The sequence below is a fragment of the Monodon monoceros genome, unplaced genomic scaffold, assembly GCF_005190385.1.
Source record: "Monodon monoceros isolate NGI ecotype Baffin Bay Population unplaced genomic scaffold, NGI_Narwhal_1 Super_Scaffold_8, whole genome shotgun sequence".
Classification (NCBI taxonomy): Eukaryota; Metazoa; Chordata; class Mammalia; order Artiodactyla; family Monodontidae; genus Monodon; species Monodon monoceros.
In genome coordinates this window covers 14,682,691-14,697,683 of record NW_021703785.1, presented here as the reverse complement: position 1 = coordinate 14,697,683, position 14,993 = coordinate 14,682,691, and the positions used below count along the sequence as shown (strand labels likewise).

Below are 14,993 nucleotides of genomic sequence, written 5' to 3'. Positions count from 1 at the left end.
AATTGAGACATTTTCAGACAAAGTCTCAGAGACTTTCTCACCACCCAACCTGACCTTTAAGAAATTATAACGGATATTCTTCAAGCTAAAGGGAAATGGTACCAGATGGAAATTCAGTTGTAGAAAAATAGAGAAACCAAAATGACAAACAAAAATACAGGTAAATATAAGAGATTGCGTTACTCCTTTCCATTTCTTTGCGAAACAAACGGCTGCTTAAAAGCAAAATAATGGTAACACCGTACTTTGTACGTTGATGTAAAATAGATAACAATAGTACAAGGGATAGGATGTCACTCCTATACGTTTCTTACATTTTATGTAAAGTAATCCAATACTAACATGCAGAAAGAGACTGTAATAAGATGCCTATTTTAATCACTAAAGCAAGATTAACAATACGAGATGCTGCTAAAAAGCCAACAAAGGAATCAAAATGGAATACTAAAAAATATCTGATTGACTGAAATAAGTCAGGAATGGAGCCCTGCCACCCAAAAAGAAGGAAGATGAAACAAATAGAAAATAAACAGTAAGTAAAAGGCTTAAGCCCCATCACATCAATATTTACACTAAAAGCAAACATACTAACACTCCAGTTAAAAGCCAGAGACTGCCACACTCACACTGGATTAATAAAAGAAAGATCCAGCTTGTTGTGTATGTGACATACACTTTAAAGTAAAAGGATGGAAAAAGATGTGGCATGCAAACAGTAGGCGCAAGAAATCATGTGAGGCTATATTATTATCAAAGTTGATTTTGAGTCAAGGAATTAAACTACCAGAGATTAAGAAGGACATTTCATAATGATAGGATAGTCAATTCACCACTCCTAAATGTGTATGGATCTAATTACCGAGCTGCAACGTCTATGAGACAGCAACAGAACTATGGAGAAAAATCAGAAAACCCCACAATCATAGCAGGAGTTTTTAACATCCTTCTTCTCAGTAAATGTAACAAGTAGACACCACCCCCTCCAAAAAATAATCAGTAATAATACAGAAGATTTGAATAACAAGTAACCAACTTAATCTAACTGACATTTATGGAACACCACATCCAACAATTATAGGACAGGTTTTTTTCAAGTACACATTGTAAATTCACCAAGACCATATGCTGGGGTCATAAAATAAATCTCAATACATTTCTAAATATAAAAATGGTACGCAGAATGTTCTCTGATGACAAGAATTAAATTAGAAATCAATAATTTATATCTTATCTAAAAAGCCCAACTATTTGGAAATTAACATATTTCCAGTATGTTAATATTGGAAACAAATAAAATATCACAAGGGAAATAAGAAATATGGGTAATCAATTACATGTCTATTGCCCCCAAGAGCCATCAGCTAGTTGAGTTCACAGACGTCATAGTCATTTATGTCATCATGATCATAAAAACAGCTACCATGTATTCAGCACATACTACAAGCCAGACACGGAATAGAAAACAACCTTATTTGTAAGAATTTTTTCCTATTTTGCACATAAGAAAATAAACTGCAAGTATTCATACCTGACAAAGAATGGGCACTCAGTTACTTGGTTTTTGTTTTTGTTTCGAATGAAGCAAAGTTACAACTTGTGAAGGAGAGAAATGTTACCTGCCAAGTCATTAAACAAAGGATGTTGCAGCCACCAAGCTGCCACGTTACTGCCGGTCCCCTGAGGGAACTCGGGATGGAAACAGAATGCTGGTTGGTCATGAGGCAGTCAACTGCTGCAGCCACCCCTGTCATGCACCCTGAGGAGACTAAGGATGAGAAAGCACAGGATACTGGCCCCAGATAGCCGGGGTGCACATCAAAGGAACGATTTCAATGAGCCCAGACTTGCATCTTGCTATACACAGAAAAAAGCTAATTTCATTACCTTGAGATGTCTGGTTTTCTTTAATGAACAGTAATCTTTTGATGTTCTGACTACCCAGTCCTTGTTGCAAAAACCCCTTTGTATCCTGCCTCGCCCCCTGCACCCCCTTGCTCTTCAGAGTAGTCCCTCAGAGTGATCCGAGCATCCTGTCTCCAGGGCTTGAGGTCCTGACAGAGTCCGCTAAATAAAATATAACTCTCAACTTCTAGGTTGTGCTTTTTTTTTTTTCAGTCCACACACTGCTCCTCATTAATGTATAAAATTAAACTTCAGTTCTAATAAAATGTATATGTTATAGTTAAAAACACGTCACATCCAGTGTAGAGAAAAACATACAAATAAATGCTAATGTCTTGGTTCTATTTTCCTTTAAGTTGACATTTTACAAGGGGATACTATTTGGTTAAATCTGTTTTCCTTGTGAAAGAAAATAGTTCCACCATGAGAACAATAAAAGGCAAACAAACTGGAATCAAATTTGCACCATGTACGTCAGACGCCAAATTAGTTAGTAAGCTATTAATCTTCAATAAATCAAGAACACCTAAATATAGATAAGAATTATATTATAAAAGCCTACCAATTTATTTAAAGGGCAAAGAACATGTACAGGAAATTCACTACAAAACACACAAAAGGCTAATGAAAATTCGCAAATACTCAAATTCAAAGAAACTCAAAATGTGACATCCACGTTTGGCAAGGGTGTAGGGCCATCTCATTTCACTAAAGAGAACGTACAGTTAACTCTAGAAGGAAATCTGGCATATCAAAAGGCTTAAAATGTATACACTCTGAGAAATTAAGGATGTCTCCAAAGGTTTAGCTTTAATCAGGTTCATTGCACTGCTGTTTGTTAATACATAAAAACTAGAAAACAATCTGAATATCTAATTACTGATTATACTAGAATCCGCATGGCCTTTAAGAACAATATTATGAATTGCAAAGTACGAATTCCACCCAAGCAAGGATCCATTTATGGTGGGTTTCTATGGCATGGGAGGTGGGGGGTGGTAAATTACATATGGGGTCATAAGAGAACTCTATAATCTAGGCCAAAACATCGATTTTGTTCAAATTTTTAAAAAAGAAATGCAAGAAATATTAGTCATTCATTTGAAAAATAAACAGTGTGTCTTTCCTCAATTATTTTAAATCAGCAGACTTCGTGAAGCACAAAACGCAAGTGTGGGCAGATAAATGTAACCATCAAAGGAGCAGAGGAGAAAAGAAGCTTCTTTCCACAGAATTGAGTTTTCCAGACTGGTGAAAAGTATTATCCCTTTAAGAATCCAATCTAAAAAAAAAAAAAAGAATCCAATCTTCATTTTAATAGAAACGCTCCCCAAACCGTTCTCCAATAGTCCTTTAAAACAGAAGATGGGAGCTGTACTTCGTCATCCTCATGATGAAGATTCCTCATCACTAACATGACTCTTTTCCGAGGCCAATGATCCTCAGTGTGTAGACGCTCCTCCCTCCTACGAAGTGCCCAAAATGGCCATGCTTTTTGGGGTTTTCATACATTGTCATTCCATCTTGTCCCTTGCCATCAGGCTATCCCTTCAAGAGGCTATCTCACCATTAACTACTGCTGCTTCTCAACTAGGATATGGCTTCGTAATACTGTAAGTGAGTCAGAGTAAACAGGCTCTGAGTAGGAACCTAAAGGACTTTCAGAACAGAAAACAGGCACTGTGTCACTTATTCTGCACTTCTGGCTTACTTCCTGGTTCACGGCCCTACCCCCCAGAGTTGAGCTTGTCAGACAATGCAGTTTCTAGGTACACTGGCTATTACTCCAACAGGCAACTAGGGTGAGAATATGTTTAGCTCACCTAAAGCAGAGCATTGCTGTATTTTTCCCATATTGTTGCCCAGAGGTGCTTAGTAATGCTGTCACATCTACTTTCATGATTGCATAATCTAAAGCCATTAATCTCCGCTTTGAGGGGAGAAGCCAAAATCTGCCTAATACCTTCCACCCCCATGAACACGACTGACCTCTATAAAACTAAACACATTCCCTCTATGGTTCTGTAGGAAAAAAACCTACCGAAGGAAATGAAAAACAAAGTCAATGCGAGATCAACCACATGCTGCTCTCTCACCTGACAACTCCACTGCCTTTTTCTGTCGTTGGCCTGATGTTCCATGGCTGGCACGCGAGCCAACACAATTACTCAGAAGCTCTCTGCAAGCTTTGAAGGATGTGGCATTTACCTCCTGTCCTGGAAGAACTGTTAGCTGTCATTTAAATTCTGCTGGCCACCTTTTACCATTATACCACAAAACCTACTGGATTCGCCAGAATGCCATGTATACAGAGCTGACAAGTGAGCCTCTGAACGTGAGAGCCATAATGCGGACCGCGAGAGCCACTGGGGGATGGGAGCCTGCGATATCTACCCCAAGGTCAGGCTAAGGACGTGAACTCCTCAGGAAGAGTTTCTTCACATTCTCTGACCTCATCCCCTCTGGGGGATGAGTCCCTGAGGCAGCACCCTGGGAATCCCCCCAAGCCCTAGAGCTCCTGCAGTGAAGACAAGCAGAATATGGCCAGGCCCCCATTACGACAAGTCTTGCCACCAAGACTGCCAAACCCTTTGCTGGTGACCACACAGCATGCTAAATATTACTCCCCATTGTGGGGGGGCTGGAAGGGGCCGAGGTCCTTGAGAACGTCCCAGAAAATTTGAAACAATGAACTAAAAATAGGTGTTTACATGAGTGAGATGGTGGTCAATATATACTGTTTTAGGAAAATGACTACAGTTTAATTAATAAAGTCTATGATATCAATGCAAGGAATAGATAAGGCAAATTCATAGACGTATGTTCAGAGCGAGGTCACATTCCAAGATACTGGCTGAAAGACCCTTTACCCTTAGACCCTTCCACCACCAACTGCTCCGTTTTAAAGAGAAGCCCCGATGACTGGTTTACCAAGCAAGAGAAGTGAACAGAAAGATGAACCACACAGCTGTGGCAAAGGTGAGCTAGTAGGGCAACAGGAAGAAGGAGAACCATGGAGAGTGCTGAAAACCCCATGACAGGGAGAGAAAGGAGATCCAAGAACATGCATAAATATACATTTTAGGGTTTGGCAAGAGAAGATAATCTTAATGAGAATACAAATCAACTGCCCCCCCCAAAAGGGTGGAGGAAAAAAGACTTCGATCAACATTTTTAAAAAATGTATCATGTTTCCGTACTTCTAAAAAACAAAAAAAAAAAAAAGAAAAAGTATTTATAATCCATCTTCTCAAAAATGGCACTGGCTCAGGGCTTCCCTGGTGGCGCAGTGGTTGGGAGTCCGCCTGCCGATGCAGGGGACGCCGGTTCGTGCCCCGGTCCGGGAAGATCCCACATGCCGCGGAGCGGCTGGGCCCGTGAGCCATGGCCGCTGAGCCTGCGCGTCCGGAGCCTGTGCTCCGCAACGGGAGAGGCCGCAGCGGTGAGAGGCCCGCGTACCGCAAAAAAAAAAAAACAAGGCAGTGGAGAGACTGCTGCTCTGATGAACGGCGGAGGAGCTGATAGTGGAATAGCCCCACTTCCACTGCAACCACATGGGGAGGCACTGGATAACTGGCAGTACAAGACTGATCTTTGAGAAAAGGGACACCCACGAGGTGAACACGGTCACTGCCCTGGCTCTCAGCCGCTTCACAACTGTGGCAGCGAACTGAGGCTCAAACAGCACAGGAGTCCCATGGAGCCGAGGCAGAGGCCAGAGACTGAGTCAGCTGGAGCAGCTGGCAGGCTCCTCCAGGGCGAGACGCCAGCCAATAAAGAGGTTTACCAAAAAAAGGGATCTTGGGAGCCTCGGGGCACAAGGTAGCCCCCTACTCTTCACCCCGTCCCCCTGACACACACACATAAAAAGAAATATCCAGCCCTAGATGGCAGTCAGTACTGCTGAGGTTTAGAAACCCTCCTCTAAAACAGACTTACTCTAGACTTGTCCTAGAAAAGACTAACACCAAGGCCTAAGAAGACCCACAAGAAACATGGGGCGTGAAGGTGGAGTCCCACATGTTAGACAAGCTTGGGAAAAACACCTTAGGACTTCCAAAGATCTAACCTAACAAAGCATCAAACCAAGCCTACACAAGTTCAAAGACAGATTTGGGCAAAATTCAACACTGTTCAGAAAAACATCAGAATGCAAACCTACAAGGGAGTTTTCATAACATCCAATAAACAATGTAAAAGTCCTAGACACACAAAGAAATTTAAAAATGTAACGCACACAAAAAAGAAGGCACTCTTCATAGTAAAAACAAAGTTGACCCAGACATTCGGTTTTGAAAGACTTAAAGAAACTGCTATACATACATTCCGAGTGTATACATTTGTCAAAAATCAAATGCACAAATGTGTGCATTTATGTAAAATACTCGAGTTGATTAAAAAATAGTGAAGAGAAACAGAACTTTAGTTACATGAAAACAGAAGACTCAGTATTAAAGTGTATCGTATACCCCAAACTTAGGAATTTAGTTACATTAACTTTTGATGGAAGGGTGTAGGAATTTTATTGTTGTTGTTGGGGAATTTTTGAAAGGAAGCAAGTATTGCCCATTTGCTTTCAGACTGGCTAGCTAGTAAAAACCTATTACCCTGGGTCACACACAGCCCACCTCCAGGGGGGACTTAACATTGTCACTATGAGAACGGCACAGCTCAAGTGGAACAGTGTACTACCATACTCAGTCTCCCATAAACGATTACAACAAAAAAATCCCATCTGAAGGTCACTTCGGCATATCCCAAAACATGGACCAAAGAGACACTTCATGTAAGGCCATGAATATAGACATCTTTTACCCTGAGACTAGCAAACACAGGGAGTCTGTTAGATGGACTATCAATGCAGCCAGTGAGGAGGTAACCGTGCAGTCAATACAGTGACAAAACTGGACACAAGCTGTATACATAATAAGACTGTAAGTGTATGGATACGTGTGGCTAGGTAAAGGCTGGAAAAGAATCTGCAAAATGATACCTGCCATTATAGGATGATGGCATTTGGGATATTTCCTCCCCAAATTTTTGGAATGATGGTAAGCAAAAACAGCAATACTCAAGAGAATGAGAGCTTTGTGGATTCCTATTACAACTATGATTTCCTAACCAACACTTTTCTCCCCTTCTATAATTAATCGCTCAGATCTGGCTCCTTTCTATTCTTCTTTTCTCCATCTCTCATGAATATTTCAATGAATTAAAAGGTCTACATACTAACTCACTTTGCTATTTTGTCTAACATGTATTTCTGCCCACTATTGTACTAGATCAGTTCACGTATACATGAGATGAAATAAGACATTATTATATTCTTACAATGACCTACTACTCTCATCTGTGGGGTATCAGGAGCAGTTATTGAGAACTAAATGCTTCACCAAATAGACGAAATGGTAAGAGTTAATGAATGAATGAGAGAACGAGTGAATGAATGGCTTGTAAGATACTCAGACTGCACCTCCCAGACCTGACTTCCTTTCCAACCCTTATCTCCATGAGGGTCCCTTGCAACTTCATGCATGGCCATGAACAATAGGCTTCAGGTGCATTTTCCTAAATCACTGCTCTGATCATTTACTACCCTACTAAAAATTTCCAGGGGTTCCCCTCTGCCAACTAAATAAATCCAAGGTCCTTAAACTCATGATCAAGGCCCTCCATCACCTGGTCCCGATATTCCTTTCTAAGTGTACCTTGGAGCCTAGTGCTCTCCTAAATTTTTATGCCAACTGTGCTTCCACAATTCCCTGAATAAACTGTTTCAACATTCCATCTCAACACTGCTCAATGCATGGAACGCCCCCCACCATGTGCATACACATAGACACACACACACATACACAGACATCCCCTCCACCAATTGGAGGGATCCTTTCCTAAACCGTTAAGTCTGTACACTTGTGTACCACTTAGCACCCGTACTGCTATTTCATCTGATTATATTATGTATTTGACCCTTCTGTGACTGAGTGCCAATAATAAAGATGATAGGAATGTCTGAACATTAGCTAGATACCAGGCACTATGTTAAATGCTTTACACAGATTGACTCGTTTAATCCTCTCTACAACCTTAAGAGTTGGGTACTGTTACAAACGAGGAATTAAGGCTTAGAGCAGTTTGCCTAAGGCAAACATCTACAAAGAGGAAAGCTGGGCTTCATACAAAAGCAGTCAAACTACAGAGTCTTGTTATGCTTACGACGCCCACCCTCCTAAATTTAATAAATGACTTCTGTACAAAGCGCGGGAGTTACTTTATCCAATGCTCCCAAACCCCATGAACCAGATATTCTCTACTCCAACGTTTCAACTCAGGAAACTGAGGCCCTGAGAAGTGAGTTCACTCACAGTTTAGCAAACAGCAAAGTCAGGATTGGATCTCAGGCCTGGCTGTTCTCAGAGTCCACACTCACAGTCTTCTACCCTATCCGACCTGCCACAATGTCTTCTACAAAGTACCTGTGCACCTGGCTCAACACCTGATGGCTCGGTGCACACGAGATTCCCAGCGCGGAATCTGAGACACAGGAGGCCTACAGAGCAGCCACCACCCTTCAGGTCTACAGCTGCAATTTCGAAAGGGTATCTCCACTGAGAAAGGTTAAACTTGCAGCCCACATGATAACCGTATGTACTGGAAGGTCTTGGTTATAAGACATAAGAAAAAAAATTAAGCTGAACATGCATTTGAGGCCTATGGCTATTACCTGGCATCTTTTTAAATTCCCTCCATACAAAAAAAAAAAAGAGGAAAAAAAAAAGACTTCCCTGGCAGTCCAGTGGTTAATACTCGGCGCTTCCACTGAGGGGGCACGGGTTCGATCCCTCGTCAGGGAACTAAGATCCCACATGCTGCATGCGAAAAATAAAATAAAATAAAATTCCCCCCCATACCAATTAAAATGGAATGCCTGCGGAGAGGGCCTGGGTATCAGTGTTGTTTTTAAATTTTCATGGATCCATCGTGCAGCAGTTTGGGAATCACTGAGCTAAGCGTTCCCTTCCAGCTTGTACTGCACCCCACACAGCAGACAGTTATCAGGTGGTAGAATACAGCTGACACCCATTACTCTCCAGCAGCAGAAACATCCCCTTTTAACAAAGCTAAACCAAACAGCCTCTCCTCTCCTTCCTTAAGCTGCTTTGTTAGGAGCACCCACAGAAAATTAAACCTTCACCCAATGGCTCCTCTTAGCTCTCCCCTAGCAAATTAGAACAACTGCCAATTGCCCCCGATGAGATTAACTCTTCACAAAATGCACAGATCCAATTCAAGTTTACATCAGAAATAAATGAGAAATAAGGAAAAAAGTGTGTTTAAAATATTGTAAAAGTGTGGAACAGTGTAAGAAGCATTACTAGTTCATTCTAATTTTTTCAGAAAGTTAGAAAATACCTTTAGAAGAGAAAGTCCAAACAAAGTGCCACGTGCTTCAAGGGAGTCACTCTATTTCCATAAATACCACACTGTTTCACTTTAACAATACTCGAGATGCTGGTCCCTTAATATTTTCAGAAAGAAAATACAATACAACCACAGACTAGTAAGCAAGATATCAGATTGAACCCTACGAAATTGCTGCTTTATAAGCCCACATCAGTTGAACATCTGTCACTTCATATTGTCCAGTCTAAATTTAAAGCAATATACTGTCTGTACCGAAACAGAATTAGCTTTAAATAAAAACAAAAGTTCTGAGAGCTATGAACACAACATCACATGGCTGAGACAGTGACAAAGCTTTCTACTCTCGGCTTTCCACACTCCAAGGAGCAAATTCAGAGGGAGATGAAACTGGAAGGGTGGGATGAAGAGGGAGGTGCTGCAGGAGGTGAACCTTTCCTTCCCGGCTCACACTTAGCACACTCAGTGCATAGATTTTTTTAAAGTCAGGCTCCATTTATGCACAGGACAGCAGACATCGCTCGCAGGAGTCTGCAAACTTGGTCACTCCCTGCACCCTGGAAGGCCTCCTTCTACTTCCTGCTTAGGCTCTGTGAGAAAGGATGCCTGCTGTCCTGACCACTGATCTTAAAATGTAACTGAGCTGGGACTTCCCTGGTGGCGCAGTGGTTAAGAATCCACCTGCCACTGCAGGGTACATGGGTTCAAGCCCTGGTCCAGGAAGATCCCACATGCCACGGAGCAACTAAGCCCATGTGCCACAACCGCTGAGCCTGCGCTCTAGAGCCCGCGAGCCACAACTACTGAGCCCGCAGGCCGCAACTACTGAAGTCCCCGCGCCTAGGGCCCGTGCTCCGCAACAAGAGAAGCCACCGCAGTGAGAAACCCCCTCGCCGCAAGTAGAGAAAGCCCGCGCTCAGCAATGAAGCCCCAACGCAGCCAAACATAAAAATAAATCAATAAATTTATATATATATATATATATATATATATATATGACTGAGCTGAAGTGTCTGAAAAAGAAATAAAGTGGTTGAGAGGAGGAGGGAGTCTTAAGAGACAGGATTAAAGGAAAGAGAAAGGGTCCTTCACTCAGAAAGATGATGGTTACCTGAAACCACGAAATAGAAATAGTGTGGATACAGCGAGCATGTGTGTCCCCCCACAAACTGAACATACAACTACATCACTTAGATGACTGAAAATAGATCTAAGGTAAGTAAGAATATTTCTCTAGGCAGGATGTTGATCTCTAAGAAACAACCTCCTTGAGTCAGTAGTCGATTCTCATTACTGACAATGTTCATGTTCTACAGTCACTATGAATGTCAACTAGTGAATATTCACTGCTCCTGAGGGAAGTACAGGGCTAGGGTTCTGGCAGCCTTTGGTAACAACATCTTCACCATCTCAATACTTACATAACCTTGTTTTACGTATGTTTCTACTTAACCTTATGTAATCGCTGTTGTAAATTCATTAACATTGGCCTCACAGCCAGCAGCACTGTAACGCACACCTGAACCAAGCTTCCTCACCTACACACAGATTTTCTCCATAAGACACACGACAGTCTTCCTCAGCTAAGGAACACCAGACAGCACTTCAGCCCTCTTTAGGGGCCATTTTAAACTGCAAAATCACCCCCCAAAAAATACAAAAATGTGGAAAGCAAGGCACTAAGTTGACCACAGAGAGGGCATCTGTTCCTAGTATGAGAACAGGCACATGTTGTTTTCACCCCAGCTGGGAATATGCACGTCAGATGACAAAAAACTTTAAGAGACTATGTGCACACCCGCAGAAGACCATGAAAGAGCCCCAAGTATTGATTTTTAGAATTACAAATAAATTTTAGCAAGTAGGCGAATTCGCAAACACAAAATCTACAAATATCCAGGATTAACTGTACATAAATGCTTGTAAGACAGATCTACAATAAAGGATAAAGGGAAACTAGGGTGTTTGCAGGGAGTCAACTCATCTTAGAAGCTGAAACAAAGAATGACGAATCTCTCCTGCAAACTACCCTTTGGGTAACAGTAAAGAGAGTGATGATTTCAGCCACAATAAGAAATCTGCTCGAACTAATTAGATTCTGCAAGAAAGCCTGCACTGGGTAAACAAGCAGCAGAGGGCGCTCCGTGAGCTCAATGACTGTCTGCTCTGGCTTTACCTGGCGTTCAGAGCAAACCATCCATCGTCAGGACCCACCATGGGGAACGGCCGCAGCTCTAGAAACTGCACACAAAGTCAGGAAACCTACAGTCCACTAGGCTATTAAGGAGCCTCTTAAGGAAAACTATCTGTGCCCTATGCATTTTATAATACGTAAAATCTCTGTGCCATATGACAAGATCAACCTGCTTAGAGAGATTGTCATGCTGTCTGCCCCAGGTCAGAACACCTGTAACATTCAGGCACGAAGACAAGGGCAGGACTGGAAACTGGGAGATACATTCTCACTACTGACTGGGGTTGGAGATCAACAGCTGTCTTCAATCCAGGCTCAGCTGGCTTGAAGTTACCATCTTCCCCCAGCCCGGGCCCACCTCCCATGCTCTGAGCTGGGGAAGTTACCCTTTGAGATTTGAAGCCGGATGAGTTCTCCTTCTTCTCTGTCCCAACCAAGAACAAAGAAAGACAGGAATTAAGACACTGGTCTCGCTGGGAATGTCACCAGGGACTGGGGGCGATTTCCCAAAATGAGTGAATATAATGTTTAAAACACTATTGCTTTGAGGAACCTGTGTTTGTAATGCCAGTCTGCTGACTTTACACAAAACAGAGCCCGCGTTCCACAATCCCTTTATTTGGTAAGAAGTTCGAAAAAATGCTCTAGGGATTTGAGGAACCTGAAGAGACCATCATGAGCTGTTTCTACAAACCAACAACTGGAGCCACTGATCCAAACAAAGCGTCACAGCTCATAAAAACTTCTCATTTAGTCCTCAAGTTAAACAGAAAAAGCAATGATCAAGTGTGAATGTAAAATGATGCAGCCACAGTGGAAGAGTATGGAAGTTCCTCAGAATGCTAAACATAAAATCAGCATATAATACAGCAATTCAACTTCCTGGGGATGTACTCAAAAGAACTGAAAGCACAGGCTTGAACACATATTTGAACACCCATGCTCACAGCAGCATTATTCACAATAGCCAAAAGGTAGAAACAACCCAAATGTCCACTGACAGATGAATGGATACACAAAACCTATAATGGAGTATTATTCAGCCTTAAAAAGGAATTAAATGCTGGCACCTGCGACAACATGGATGAACCTTGAAGACACTGTGCTACATGACGTAAGCCAGGCACAAAGTGACAAACATTTATGATTCCACTTCTGTGAGGCACCTAGAGCGGTCAAATTCATAGAGAGAAATAGAAGGGTGACAGCTGAGGGGAGAGGGGGTGGGGAGAGAGGTTCAGTTTGGGAAGATGAAAAAGTTCTGGAGGCGAACAGCGATGATGGCTGTCCAACAATGTGAACGTGCCTGATGTCACTGAACAGCGCACTTAAAAAGAGTTAAAATGGACAATTTGATGTTGTGTATATTTTACTACATTTTTTTTAAAAAGCAGTGATCAAAAGTAATTTTACCAAAGCAGTTGAAAGGTAGATAAACGACAAGTCATTCTTACATATGTTACATCCCACAAGATCATTCAAAGTTACAACTGTGACTTAGCAGCCATTCCATTTCTAACACCCAACCTGATTTCTCCCCAGGACCAGGGATTAGTGGGGGGGGGGGGGGGGGCATAAACCCCAAAGATCACAGGGGCTTTTCAGAGCTGCTGTGCAGTACCAGCTTTTCCCCTAAGGAACTAGCCCACCTGTAACCTGCTAAGCAGTGTCATATTTCTACTCCTAAAAAGGTTCCTAGATGTAAGGCTGTGCCTGAGGAAACTGGTCTTTCCCACGTTTCTGGAATTTCAGGTCACATCTACGGTATAATCCCAACAATAGCTGACTTCCTAAAGAACAATTCTCTTACCCTAATCAAGCCAGCAAATTAATGGCTTTGGGACATGTTTACATTCATCTAAGCAAATGTGCCAGATTATATCAGATTTCCCAACGGCAACGCCAAGTGTTAGTGGGAAGAGGAAGAAAAACTGGTAGACAATGGCTCACCTGTGCAGCAAAGAGCGATCTGTTTGACTGAACCATCAGACCTAACGAAAGATTTTCACAGTGCACTTCTGGTGAAATTTCCTATTTATTTATGGGAGCTAAGCATGATCTGGAGAGACAAGCACCTAGCTAATCTGTGGGAAGCTGAGTACCCATCTCCTAAGTAGTAGAAGGCGCAACAGAATAACAAAGATGATGATGAACGACAAGGAAGACCCCTGACTAGAGTGTACGGGCACCACTACCATTTCCACGTCACCCAGGAGGAAACCGGCTCAGATGCTGTAGCCAAACACAGACAGTGAGATGCCAGGTCCCTGGGTTCACAGACCCCCGAGATTCACAAGACTCTGCTCAAGAAAAGATGATGAGGGCTTCCCTGGTGGCGCAGTGGTTGAGAGTCCGCCTGCCGATGCAGGGGACGCGGGTTCGTGCCCTGGTCCGGGAGGATCCCACATGCCGCGGAGCGGCTGGGCCCGTGAGCCATGGCCAGTGAGCCTGCGCGTCCGGAGCCTGTGCTCCGCAACGGGAGAGGCCACAACAGTGAGAGGCCCACGTACCGCAAAAAAAAATAAAAATAAAAAAATAAAGAAAAGATGATGACACATCTTCCATTTTGCCAGGAAAAGTTCTGCCAAGAAAGAGAAGGTCTAAATAAGTAGCAACTAGGTAAATGAAGTGGAAAATGTCAATTTAAATTGTTTGGTTTTAGCTTTCAAGGACGATTTTAATTGTTTTTTAATAAAAAGTGTATACATTTAAGGTGTATAACATGTTGCTTTGATATAAATATACAGTGGGAAATAATTACTGTAGTAAAACCACTTAACATGTCCATTATGTAGTTGTCCTTTGTGTGTGTATCTGCTATCTCAGTAAATTTCAAGTATACAGTACAGTCAAATGAAAATTCTTTAAAAAGTAAATAGGTACAAGAGATATCCAGGATCAAGTTTATAAAGAGCCCTTCAGCTCCTGACACTGGTGTATCTGTGGCAATTCCTTTGTAAAGACACCTGAAATCCTTACTCCTTTTATACTAGTTAAGACCAGGGTAATCTATGGAATAATTCTATGGGCATTTCTCAATACAAAAGCGCTGAAAACATCAAACCAGGTCTTATTAAAACTGCTATAATACATACTAAAGAAAAAAGGGAAATGTATTAAGAAAAAGACTTTGAATGAACGGTAACAAATTCTCCCCAAAATTACTAAAAACAATGAAAAATTTCAAGTTTTATCCCAAACACCTATTTTCTTTAATGCTGTTATGAACAATCACAACTCTGCAACACAGTGAGTGAGTCTGTGTGTAGCATGGGCTCCACTGACATTTCTCGTTAGTTAACATAATTACAATGAATATGATTAGATGGGTCACTTAAAAATATAAACATTCCCTTTCTCAAATACACTCTTTTCTCCTAGATTTAATTTTATAGATCCAATCACTGAAGCTTACTATTACATACAATTTTGTGTAAATAAAGGTTTTCATGAACAACAACAGTCTCCATAAATA

At 41.9% G+C, this 14,993-nt stretch overlaps 1 protein-coding gene across 5 annotated transcripts in view; it reads right to left on the bottom strand.

Annotated features, from left to right (window-relative positions):
- Window positions 1-14,993, bottom strand: part of ABCC4 (ATP binding cassette subfamily C member 4) — a 223,712-nt gene that overhangs the window by 151,569 nt on the left and 57,150 nt on the right. The window lies entirely within an intron of this gene.